Here is a 13,058-nt window from a genome sequence, read left to right on the forward strand (position 1 = left end):
AACCTCACACCCAACCACCAAGTAGTAGAGGTTAGCATCCACTTCAATCTTTACAAAGCTCATTTCATGCAAATATTTATCAATGTGCTCATACCACACTTTGGGAGCTTGCTTGAATTCGTACAAGGCTCTTTTCAATCTACACATGTGGGTCTCCTTGTTGTGTGCTACAAAGCCTTCTAGTTACTCTATTTATACCTCCTTCTTCAACTCACCATTAAGGAATGTTGTCTTGACATCTATTTGATGGATTTTCTATTCCATCTATATATATAGCAAATGAGATTATAGCTCATATAGAAGTATATCTAACCACTAAAGAAAATATCTCCTCATAGTTTATTCCCTCCTTCTAAGAGAATCCCTTTGCCATGAACTTTGCCTTGTATTTCTCGATACTATCATCTTCATTGTGCTTTATCTTATAGTTCCAATGTGATCCAACTACTACCCTATCTGTTGGTCTAGGAACTACCTCCCACACATCATTATGCATTATTGAGGAATATTCTTCAACCATAGAATCTCGCCATACTTGATGTTCTGCAACTTCCTGATAGTTGGAAGGCTCACTATCTACCAACTGGCTGACTAATGCCACATAGTCATTGAACTTGGTTGCTTGGCTCTGTTGTCTAGTACTCTTCCTAGGAGCTCCCACAAACTCTTGAGTATCCCTTTGTGTATCTTGAACCTCACAATTCTTACTACCAACTGTAGAGGATGAAATGTCAACCTCTACATATCTTCTTGATGTATTTCTTGTTGCACCAATTGCTTCACATTCTGTGAATCTTCACTGCTTGAACCTACACTTGTACTAATAACTATACTTGAGCTTTGCTACCCTTGACTAAGCCTTGGAGCTTATGTTGGTTGCTCAATCTGCTCATCTACTAGCAAATATATGGACCTTCTCAATTCCTTGTCCTCCATGAACTTGACATCATGTCTGGCAATAATTCTTTTGGTCTCGGAGATAAAAATCATATATGCCTTTGACATTTCATTGCACCCAACAAGTTACCATCTATCTACAGTCTAATCTAACTTTGTACATGTATCATTTGGGATATTACAATATGCCAAATCCTAAAATATAAAATTAAGATTTAAAGTAATTTGAAAATTTTTATTAAGGAAGATAAATTCATGTACATTTGGAAATATTTTTCAGATTTAATCTTAAAGTGGATAAGGAAGATAAGTTTTTGAAGTTTTTATGCTATAAATGGAATTTAGTATGCAATAATTTTATATTTATTTAAATATTAATAATTATAATTTATTAATAACTTATATTACACTTCTAATTACATAAAATGAAATGATATGAACTAATATATTTTTTGAAATGATAAGGACTAATATATTTTGTGAGAAGATCAACTATAGTCTATATTATCACAATTAATACACTATCAAATTTTTGCATTTACTTTAAGCTTGTTTCTTCCTCCCAACAATGGCACATATTATAGAAGATAAGATGCCAAAATTGAATGCCATTAAAGGATGACCACATTATACAAGTTACACATCATCAAATCCCAAAACAAGATAAATGATATCCATCAAAAATTTCTGGGGTATTTTAAAAGTAGATGTCAGTTAAAATCTTTTGCATTGTGTTAGGATCTAATTATAATTTTAGCTTCTCCCATGATCAAAATCATATAAATTTGAGTCAAAAAATTTAGTTGGGTATATTCACCTATGACCACTATTTTTTCTTAATTAGTCATGATTTTTGCTTTTGAGTTAAGATTTTAAATCATTTAATTGGACATACCCTAACTTTCTTCAAGTCAGAAGGAAAGGAAATTTGAGTCTAATAAGAATTTTTAATCAAACAAAATAGAATTGACGTGTGTCAGATAGTACAATTGGTAGAGACCATGTCTAGAGACATACCTATAATAGATTGCCATAGGCCTTATTTAACATTGGACTCGGCTATCCTCCCTACAAACTGTTCAATTGACCAATTTTCAAAAAATCAAAAACATCACGAATTTTTCTAAATTTTTTTGCATTTGATCTTCATGATCTGCATAGTTTGTAGTCAAAAATAACAAAAAAATTGGAAGAAAGTCACTATGTTTTTTCTTAATCTAGAAGAAAAAATTGACTTTATTTTTGGCTTTAGTGCATTTTGTCTACAGATTAGCCCATCCCTTTAACATTTGCATTGTCTTTTTCAATGGAAAGAAATAAACTTTTTTTCTTTTGAAACATTGCAAGAGCATACGTTGACAGAGGAAGTTAGACCAGTTCTCATGAATGCATTCTAGCTAATATGTTAGATATGTCATCTTTGACCTTTCAAGTTTCCTTAAAGAAGAGGTGAAAGGCTTTTACATTTCTATAAAATACATTGTATATTTCAAAACAAGAACACAATTAAAATGGAGACATAAAATAAGAACAACATAACAAAAGCTAAGACAAGCTATTTTAATGGTGGTTCTACAATTGCCTAATCCACTTTAAAAAAGGAAATCCATCTATGAATCAAATTTCTAATATTTCAAGACGACAACACAATTTGAGCAACATAGTTTAGATCCTTTCTTAATATGTAAAAAGTAAAAATTGTGCCAAAAGCTCCTTCTTTTTGCTTTGTTACAGGGAAATGACTGGTATACTCATTTGTCCATCATTTGCTAATTATGTCAACTGAAATTCCTTTTCACAATTACTAAGTTTTAACTTTGATTTTTTGTGCACTCAGAAAATTTTCTTATATCAGAAACAAACTAGTTGGATACTGAAAAAGGTGTGTGCTACTAGAAAAAGTGGTAAGTATCATAATGCCCTGCCATAGAGTTTCTTTCCTAACACAAAATAACTTGGAGAAGATCTTCTCAATGTCATAACTCGCTAGAGCTTGAAAATTAATCTTTCTTACATGTGTGCTTCACCTTTGGCTCATTTCGTGGAACCAAATTGACTGATTTCTCCATTCTCTACAACCAATGTATATCCAAGCAATGTGGATGTAACATTGCTAGAGCTGCATAGGAAAGATGACACTCCATTAAATGCTATACATAGCCATTAGCTCACAGAGAAAATCAACATTTAGTTTACTTCTTCCACTTCTCTTTGCATTACATCAGTGCCAATTTGTGTTCCAAATGTGTTGCAATCTTTGAAGGAAAATAAATTTATCTACTCTCAAAATATACAATTTTGTTAAAGTTAGATAATATCTCTTCAAACTCAATTGTGTATCTCATGCAAATCACTTTCTCAACTCTTACAACGAGTGTACTGAAACTTCATAATCTTTGTTTGTTCTGGAAAACTCAGATTTTCTTTTAACTACTCTAAGAACGTAATAGTATTTATAGCATAAAAAGTAATAAATATTAATTTGGGTATCTCTTTTCTTTTACAAGAAGTTGGAAGAAAAGGCATTTTCAAAATGTATAGGTTACCTTGTGTATTAGATATGAGTTCAAGTATTAGCACATGCACATTATTGTGCTTTAACCTTATATATGGTGGAGTAATACAAGAAAAAAGGGAGACAATATAGATCCTTCTAATTGAGTTTCAAATATGATTGATCTGTATTGCAGGAAGTTTCAGAATTGAGAGGATGGTGAAGTTTTAGAAGTGGGTAGAAGCCCAACTTGTTGCATAATGGAGAAATTCTTATGTGAATTACAAGAAGTTAAGAAGGACATCAAGAAAATTAGACGTAAAATTGTAAGCAGAGAACAACACCATGTCACCAACATAGTTGCATTTAATAAGCATTATCCTTCTTCTTTGGTAAAATTATATATAAACGGTTCCTCTTTAGTAAAATTGTGTACAAAAGGATATCTCTTGTCATATATTTTAATGTATAAGTTGATTGTATAAATTTATATTCATATGATTTGATCCTGTAAATTTATATTCATATGAATTTGTAACATTATTAAGAGATTAATCATCATCAAATCAGAAAAAATGGGGTAAAGAGGATATTGTGTATGAAACAAAGTTGGTTTGTGGGAAAAAAAAGTTTTACAGAGCCAAGAAAAAGGATAGCTAACTAGAGGTAAACGATTGCAAGTACAACTAGAGACGAGTCATAGACACCAAATGAGCTCTTTCCATGTGTAAAGTATATGACTGCTCAAGTAATCAGTAGATTGATATAGGTATTAGGACTACTAACATTCCATTTACTTAATTCATATCATTATTTTTCTCAAATGTATGCAATTGACTCTCACATAATGGTATATGAAGATACCGCCTTCTAACCAATGTTAGGCATTTAAACAAACAAATTACAACTATGGGCAACGTCTATCAGAGGCATTTGATTCTGGAAAAGTAAAAATTACCTCATATTTGATACTATGTGTATAAGAAATGACTAATTGGGTGAATTTTATTACCCATAATTCCTTTAAATGCCCACTCTTTGTTTCTATTAACTGTAAATGTTGACACAAGTTATGTTGGTAGTGGAATTGCATATGGGAGTCATGTTAAAAAATAGACAGCTGAACATTGTCATATGATTTCAAATATTCAATTGTAGGTTATAAATTGACCACAAATAATTTTCTCTATCAAACTTACAAGGTTTTAGAACATGAAGCTTTATCATATGGTCTAGATAATCTCATCTGCCAAACCTACAAGGTTTTAGAACATATCATATGATCTAGATGGATATTCTAATCCCAACAGCCACTTGTATGCATTGCTGATACTGTTCACTCACTTTTCTTACACATTGTTTATACAATTCACATACTTTTCTTACACAAAGGGTTTTTGAAGCTTAACTTAGATTCTTCAAAGATCGGTAAAATCTAAAATGGTAAAAAAAAATTAGTCTTCAAATTAATGTCAAATTGCATTAGTGGCAACCATTTTCATTCTAGTTATTGTTGAAAGGGTGTTCTACTCACATTCTTAAAAGGATGTTGTCTTATATTTGAAAAGGTATGATTGATTTAAAGATCTCATCTATTTCACAATCATTTGAAATTAGTATGGTAAAAATAACTTTTGAATGAACATATAAATGATGATTTTAAAAGCAGGTTATGAAAAATTTAACATATTTTGGTTTGACAATTGAATGAACCCCTAAACCTCCTGCAAATAAGTGCTAGAATTAGACTCTCTAACCATTTTCCAGTAATGCACCATGGTGGAAGCTAATTGCATCAGATACTTTAATCTCCAATAGTGCACTCATGCGATCGAAGAATGGCACATCTATGAGAGCATACAACAATGATTGAACGAGGTGGGCCTCGCCATTTTCCAAGTTAAATTATTCCTCCTTTACCTGGGTGCCTTCGTTTTCAAGCTTCACGCACATTTCATCGGCATTAACATGAGTTTCCATCAGAAGTCTTTGAGGGACAATTTCTTCGAAATTTCTCAACGAAGACAACGAAGTTTCCGTGATGAGACAACCACGAAACTCATGAGTCGTCGGCCATTATCTCTCCAAACGCATCACCATCTATGCAACGGTTCCTTCAAATTATCTTTTCCTGGATGCGAAACAAAACAATTGAGCAGCGTAGTGGTGATTTAGGGTTGAAAAATTGCAACAGTTTTAATGGCGCTGGATGACTACGAATTGAATCTGCAAACCGATATCGTCAACTGGAAATGTTCTCGCTATGCGGATTGCAACATGAAAGTCATTCGCAGGCCACGACACATCAAATTGGGAATGAGAGGCCTGGTATGGTCGATTCAAGCCCTTCCCTTGCAAAACCCTAGTGAATATTCCTTCAATATCATGCATGTCAAACGATCAGATCAAGCCACTCCGTTTTCATCAGAACCTGCCGCACCGCCCAGTTTGCCTGCAAAGTTTGAGATTCTGCTTGAAGAGTATAAGGCATTCATGGAGTCTATGCGCAAGATGGACGAAATGCTGGATAAATTGCATGCATTTTCCCTTTTGTTTTCCCTCGCCGGAGAAGATAAGCGGTGGTGGATTGTTGTTGACGCCGCGCTCATGGCGACGGCTTGTGAGTCTGCGAAAGAGGCGCTTCGCGAGGCAGCACAAGCAGCGGTGGCCATTCTCGTTGACCAAGTCAACTCTCCTATTTTCGGCGGCCTTCTCTGTGAAAAATCAACTATTGCAGTCACTAATTATTAATCTCCTATCATAAACGATTATTAAACTGCTGAAAATAAATTCTTAGCTAATATCGAAAAATAACACAACTGCAACTTCACTTATAAAATACGGAAAGAAATGCGCAACACAATGAACACAATATTTTTAGACAAATTGTCCCTGGAAAAACCCCTAAGGGAAAACCAGTTCTACAGATGAGGAATTATATTAAACTTCAGCAAATCAAGAGATACAAAATTTATTGCCTCTCACTGGCAGAACTCCGACAACCTCCTAATTTCTCCCGCTGATATTCCCCACTGCTATTCTCCCGCTAACACTGCGCCCTTGCTAACATTGCAAGACTGTTTGCTAACACTGTAAACTGCTTCTCCAAAGCTTCGTAAAACTTCTTTTCACTTTGTGAATTTGATCCTTTGCTAGATCCCTTCTTTGCTTTCCCTTTTTTGCTTTCCCTTTACCTACTAGGGCAACGTTCTCTTGTTCCACCTCATCTTTCTGACTCTTGTTGGCCCCATTGACAAGACTTAGTCTAAACTCCTCCTGAGTGAAATTAGTCCATAGTCGATCCCAACTCGATAAAGTATCTTGTCCACTGACAACTTGAACAAAGACACTCCATTGTTCGGTAAACCCATTGAGGGCTATTCTCACTAGCTCATCATCACTAGGGCTATCTCCAATAGCTGCTAACTCATCCTTGACAAGTCTGAGCCTGGTGAGGTAACTTGTGACATCTTCTCCCTGATTCATCCGGGTATTCTTTAGCTTCTCTCTGAGAATCAACTTTCTGTTGGTGGTAGCATTCTGGTACAGATTTAGAATGGCATCCCACATCTTCTTTGCTGTATCTAGCTCCGAGATATGTGGAACAATATGATCCTTGACACCATCAAGGATAATCCTCCTCACTTTGGCATCGTCCTTCCTATATGCTGCAAGCTATGTTGCATCCGTTGGTATAGGTACACCACTGGTAGCATAATCCTTGATACCATTCTCTTCCAACAATTAAGAAATTCTGGCCTTTTAGACACCAAAATTTGAGGCACCATCCAATCTATCCTGATCTCTCAAACCAGCTGAAGCCATCTCAAGGGTTTAAAGCAATAATAAATCTAAAGAGATCAAAATTTCTTTCCTAGGGAAAAACTCTTCTACCCTTAACAATGCTCTGATACCATGTGAAAAATCAACTATTGCAGTCACTGATTATTAATCTCCTATCATTGTGTTGCTCATTTATTTTTGTATTTTATAAGTGAAGTTGCAGTTTTGTTATTTTTCGATATTAGTTGGAAATTTATTTTCAGCAGTTTAATAATCATTTATGATAGGAGATTAATAATCAGTGACTGCAATAGTTGATTTTTCACTTATAAAATACAGAAAGAAATGATGAACACAATATTTTTAGACAAATTGTCCCTGGAAAAACCCCTAAGGGAAAACCAGTTCTACAGATGAGGAATTATATTAAACTTCATCAAATCAAGAGATACAAAATTCTTTGCCTCTCACTGGCAGAACTCCGACAACCTTCTAATTTCTCCCGCTGATATTCCCCACTGCTATTCCTGCGCTAACAATGTGCCCTTGCTAACATTGCAAGACTGTTTGCTAACACTGCAAACTGCTTCTCCAAAGCTTCTTAAAACTTGTTGTCCAAATGACCCAATGACCCCTTTTTATACTACTCCTGTTGATAAACCAACGACCAAGATTAAATCAAACCAACGGCTAAGATTAAGACAACTTGACAGCCAATAATAGAATTGGTTGCAAGCTATCCAAATGGGAATCTCTAAAATTAGTAAATAATAACCATTTACTAATTCTTGGCAAGTGGACAAACAGCTGTCCAAACCACCCATAAATACTACAGCTATTCATAGATAAGGATGAACAGCTATCCAAGCTACCCATAAATACTACTGCTATTTCTGGGTCAAAAATAACAGCTGTTCAACTAACAATAATTAACACTCCTTCTTAGCGAGGAAGCTGTTCTGCATGACACCCATCTCATCTCTGAAGAAGATAAATTTGGCCTTTCCCAAAGCCTTCGTCAGAATGTCTGCTACCTGCTCATCTGTAGGTATGTATTGTAGTCAAACAACTCCCCTTTGTACACAATCTCTGATGAAGTGATATCTGATATCTATATGTTTAGACCTATCATGAAACACTGGATTCTCAGACAACTTGATGCAACTCTGATTGTCACAATGTATCACAGTAGTCTCAACCTTCTAACCAAACAAGGCTACTAACAACTTTCGAAGCCATATAGCTTCACATGTCGCCATGCTAGCTGCTATGTATTCTACTTCTGCTGAACTTAGAGCCACAGACTTCTGCTTCTTGCTGAACCAAGATACAACTCCTGATCCCAGGCTAAAACAGCACCCTAAAGTGCTCCTTTAGTCTGTTGTACTTCCTGCCCAATCTACGTCAATATAGCCTATCAAACTGATACCTTCACCTCGAACATTTCTGATCCCATACTCGACTGTACTACGCAAGTAACGTAGCACATGCTTAGCTGCTATCCAATGCATTCTCTTTGGTTCAACCATGAATTGACTAAGAGAGTTAACTGCAAATGCTATATCTGGTCTAGTGTTGACCAAATACATAAGTGAACCAATCAACTGTCTATATAAAGTGGGATCTACATCTTTCTCCTTAGATGTATCTACCTTCCTCCAATTCGTGATCATGGGTGTAGACGTGGCTTTGCAATCCTCCATCCCAAATTTTTTCAAGATTTCAATGCAATATTTTCCTTGACTAAGGAAAATCTCCCCATCTTTCTGCCACACTTCCATGCCTAGAAAGTAGTGCATAAGTCCTAAATCCTTCATCTCGAACTCTTCTGCAAGGTTCCTCTTGCAATCCACTATGAGCCCTAGTGAACCTATAAGAAATAGATCGTCCACATAAAGAACAAGAATGAGAATCTCACCCCCAACCATCACATATTAGAGGTTAACATCTGCTTCACTCTTCACAAAGCCCATTTTTTACAAGTATGTATCAATGCGCTCATACCACGCTCTAGGAGCCTACTTGAGTCCGTATAATGCTTTCTTCAATCTGCACACGTGGGTCTCTTTGCTGCGTGCTACAAAGCCTTCTGGTTGTTCTATGTATACCTCCTCCTTCAACTCACCATTGAGGAATGTTGTCTTGACATCCATTTGATGGATTTTCCATCCCATCTGTGCTGCAAGTGAGATTATAGTTCGTATAGAAGTATACTTGGCAACTGGAGTAAATGTCTCCTCATAGTCTATTCCCTCCTTCTGAGAGAACCCCTTTGCCACGAACCTAGCCTTGTATTTCTCGATGCTACCATCTGCACCATGCTTTATCTTATAGATCCAGCATGATCCAACTACAGCTCTATTTTTTGGTCTAGGTACTACCTCCCACACATCATTCTGCATTATTGAAGAATATTCCTCAATCATAGCATCTCGCCATACCTGATGTTCTGCAGCTTCTTGATAGCTAGAAGGCTCACTATCAACCAACTGACTAACTAATGCCACATAGTCATTAAACTTGGTTGGTTGTCTTCGTTGTCTAGTACTCTTCCTAAGAGCTCCCACAAACTCTTGAGTATCCCTTTGTGTATTTGGAACCATATGATTCCTGCTGCCAACTATAGAGGATTAAATGTCAACCTGTAATGGGCACCCCTGGATGTCCAAAAAAACTAAACCAAATTGTTGAAAGGAATTATGTCAAACAGTTTGCATTCAACTTCTTATTTCTCCATTTAATGTTTTAAACCCCTTATAACTCCGGAAATCAAACGTTTATTTGTTTGTTGTGTTTCGTGCATGGAATTGGTATCACACAACATAAACAAGAAAGAAACTACAATGATATGCAAAGTGGAAATGAATTGCTGCTAATAAAATGTTATTTTCAGAATTCATAAAACCAAATACATGGCAGATTTATCAACTCACTAATTACTTCAGCAGTATTGACATAATACTCTAGCCCATGCTTTCGAACTTGCTGCTACAATACTTTGTCCTTCAATCAGTCCACTACCTTCATAATACCATTCCCTCAAAGCGGCATAAGCATCAGACAAGTAGTGAAGAAGATATGAGCAAAATACCAAATTTGCTTGTAGCCGAAAATGCAACTAAACTGCCTGATACTGAAGCTAATAACAAAGAATTCCAAAGGCCAAACCCCAAGGGAATGACATCTAGAATGTTATAAGAGAGGATAGATGTCCTCAAATGCCAAGAATGAAGCTGCAACTCACACACCAATTTCTTTTCATATTCAACCTGTCTAATGAAGCTACAAATGCTTCCTTTTATTCTATTCCCACGGGTCCGCTCAACTCATATGGGCAATGTGGGATAAAGATGTGTAATATAAAACATATATTAAAATACCCCTTATGTCTCCCTTGGGTACACATCACCATAAAATAAATATCAAAGTAACACTTTAATATTTTACAATTAAATTAGACGTTACTTTAATAAAACTTCAGGCATTAAAATGTATTAGCAATCGGACTCCGAATAATGCGAGTGATAGCTCATCGGAAAGCTCTCACCGAGGAGTATCGAATCCAATCACCAAAATTGACCTGCACTGTGTCCTGCCGACTTACTAAAAATAATAAGTATGCCTGAAACTGAGTAAATCAACTTCGTTTTGGCCCAAACTTGAAATGACTAGGCCAAAACACTCCAAGATCCCATTAAACCCTTCGTTAGCCCTCGGGACCATGTAGAACAAGGCTAACGCACACACACTTGGTCAACTGCTAAAATGGGGACATTACACAACCTCTAAGTCTTCTAGATGCATTTCCTGTTGCACCTGTTGCTCCATACTCTGTGAATCTTCACTAATTGAGTCTACACTCGTATTGGTAACTGTAATTGAGCTTTGTTGCCCTTGACTTGGTCTTGGAGCTTCTGTTGGCTGCTCACTCTGATCATTTGCTAGCAAATCTTTGGATCTCCTGAATTCCTTGTCCTCCATGAACTTGACATCCCGTCTGAAAATAATTCTTTTAGTCCCCGGAATGAAAATCCTATATGCCTTTGAGGTCTCATTGTACCCAAAAAAGTACCCCCTCTCTATAGTTTGATCTAACTTCGTATGTGTATCTCCAGGAATATGGCAATATGCCAAACTCTCAAATATCCTGAAGTGACTAACATCTAGCTTCTTCCCTATGAATGCCTCCTCTGGTGTCATCTTCCCTAGCACCTTGTGTAGAACTCTATTCTGAATGTAGACTATTGTATTACACGCCTCTGCCCATAAGTAACGGGGCATGTCCTGGTCATGTAGCATAGCTCTTGCTGCCTCCGATATAGGATGGTTCTTCCTCTCAGCAACTCCATTCTGCTATGGATTGTAAGGAACAGTCCATTCTCTCTTGATTCCTTCTCTGCTTCAGAACTCCTGGAAGACATTTCCTTTGTACTCACCTCCATTGTCTGATCGAAGAACCTTTATCTTCTTTCCTGTCGAGTTCTCCACAAGAGCCTTGAACTCTTGGAATCAACTGAAAACCTCATCCTTAGTCTTCAAGAAGTATATCCAGGTCTTTCTAGAGAAATCATCAATAAAAGTAACATAGTACTCATATCCTCTGAGAGATTTCGTCGACATTGGTCCACAAACATCTGAATGTACTAGATCAAGAACACCCTTAGATCTGGTGTCACTCTTTAGAAAAGATGCTTTCACAAACTTCCCCAACACACATCCCTTACATACATCGTCATGCTCTGTGCTCACCATTGGAACACCTGTCACGGTCTCATGAAGCAATCTAAGTGCTCCATGATGAATATGGCCCATCCTCCTATGCCATAGCTCTCCAAGATCTTTAGGATTACTGTTGCTCATAAGTGTCTTAGGAGTATCAAACTGCAATCTATAAAGGTGACCACTCCTAACTCCAATAGTTATGGGTGATTTCCAATCCTTGTGCTTAATCAACACATGTGTCCCTCTAAAGAGTACATTATACCCCCTATCCTGAAGAACAGATACAAAAATCAAATTCATACCTAAGCTTGGCACATATAACACATCATGAAGTGGAATTATCTTTCCATTCTCGCTCTGAAACTGAACAGTCTCTTTCCCAACAGGGTTGAGTTTAAACAAGTTTCCCATAGAAATATGGATGTTGGTGTCCTCCTCCTTGTAACTGGAGAAGTACTCTCTAACTCCTATCATATGAAATGACGCCCCACTATCTATATATCAAACACACTATGAGGTTGAGCTAACCATACAAGATATGAGTGCAAACTCATCTTCCATTCTACTGGAGAGTTCTTCTGCACTTGCTGAAGCTGCCACCTGCTTCTTACCCTTCTTCCTCTCTGAAAAATCACTGACATAGTGGCCAAACTCGTGACATTCAATGCACTTGACCTTAGAAAGGTCCTTCTTCTTCTTTTCACTTTGTGACTTTGATCCTTTGCTAGATCCCTTCTTTGCTTTCCCTTTACCTGCTAGTGCAACGTTCTCTTGTTCCACCTCATTTTTTTGACTCTTGTTGGCTCCATTGACAAGACTTAGTCTAAACTCCTCCTGAGTGAAATCAGTCCATAGTTGATCCCAACTTGGTAAAGTATCTCGTCCACTGACAACTTCAACAAAGATACTCCATTGTTTAGTAAACCCATTTAGGGCTATTCTCACTAGCTCATCATCACTAGGGCTATCTCCAACAGCTGCTAACTCATCCTTGACAAGTCTGAGCCTGGTGAGGTAACTTGTGACGTCTTCTCCCTAATTCATCCGGGTATTCTTTAGCTTCTCTCTGAGAATCAACTTCCTGTTGGTGGTAGCATTCTGGTATAGATTTAGAATGGCATCCCACATCTTCTTTGCTATATCTAGCTCCGAGATATGTGGA

The sequence above is a fragment of the Cupressus sempervirens genome, chromosome 9, assembly GCF_028749045.1.
Source record: "Cupressus sempervirens isolate cs-2001-9-10 chromosome 9, ASM2874904v1, whole genome shotgun sequence".
Classification (NCBI taxonomy): Eukaryota; Viridiplantae; Streptophyta; class Pinopsida; order Cupressales; family Cupressaceae; genus Cupressus; species Cupressus sempervirens.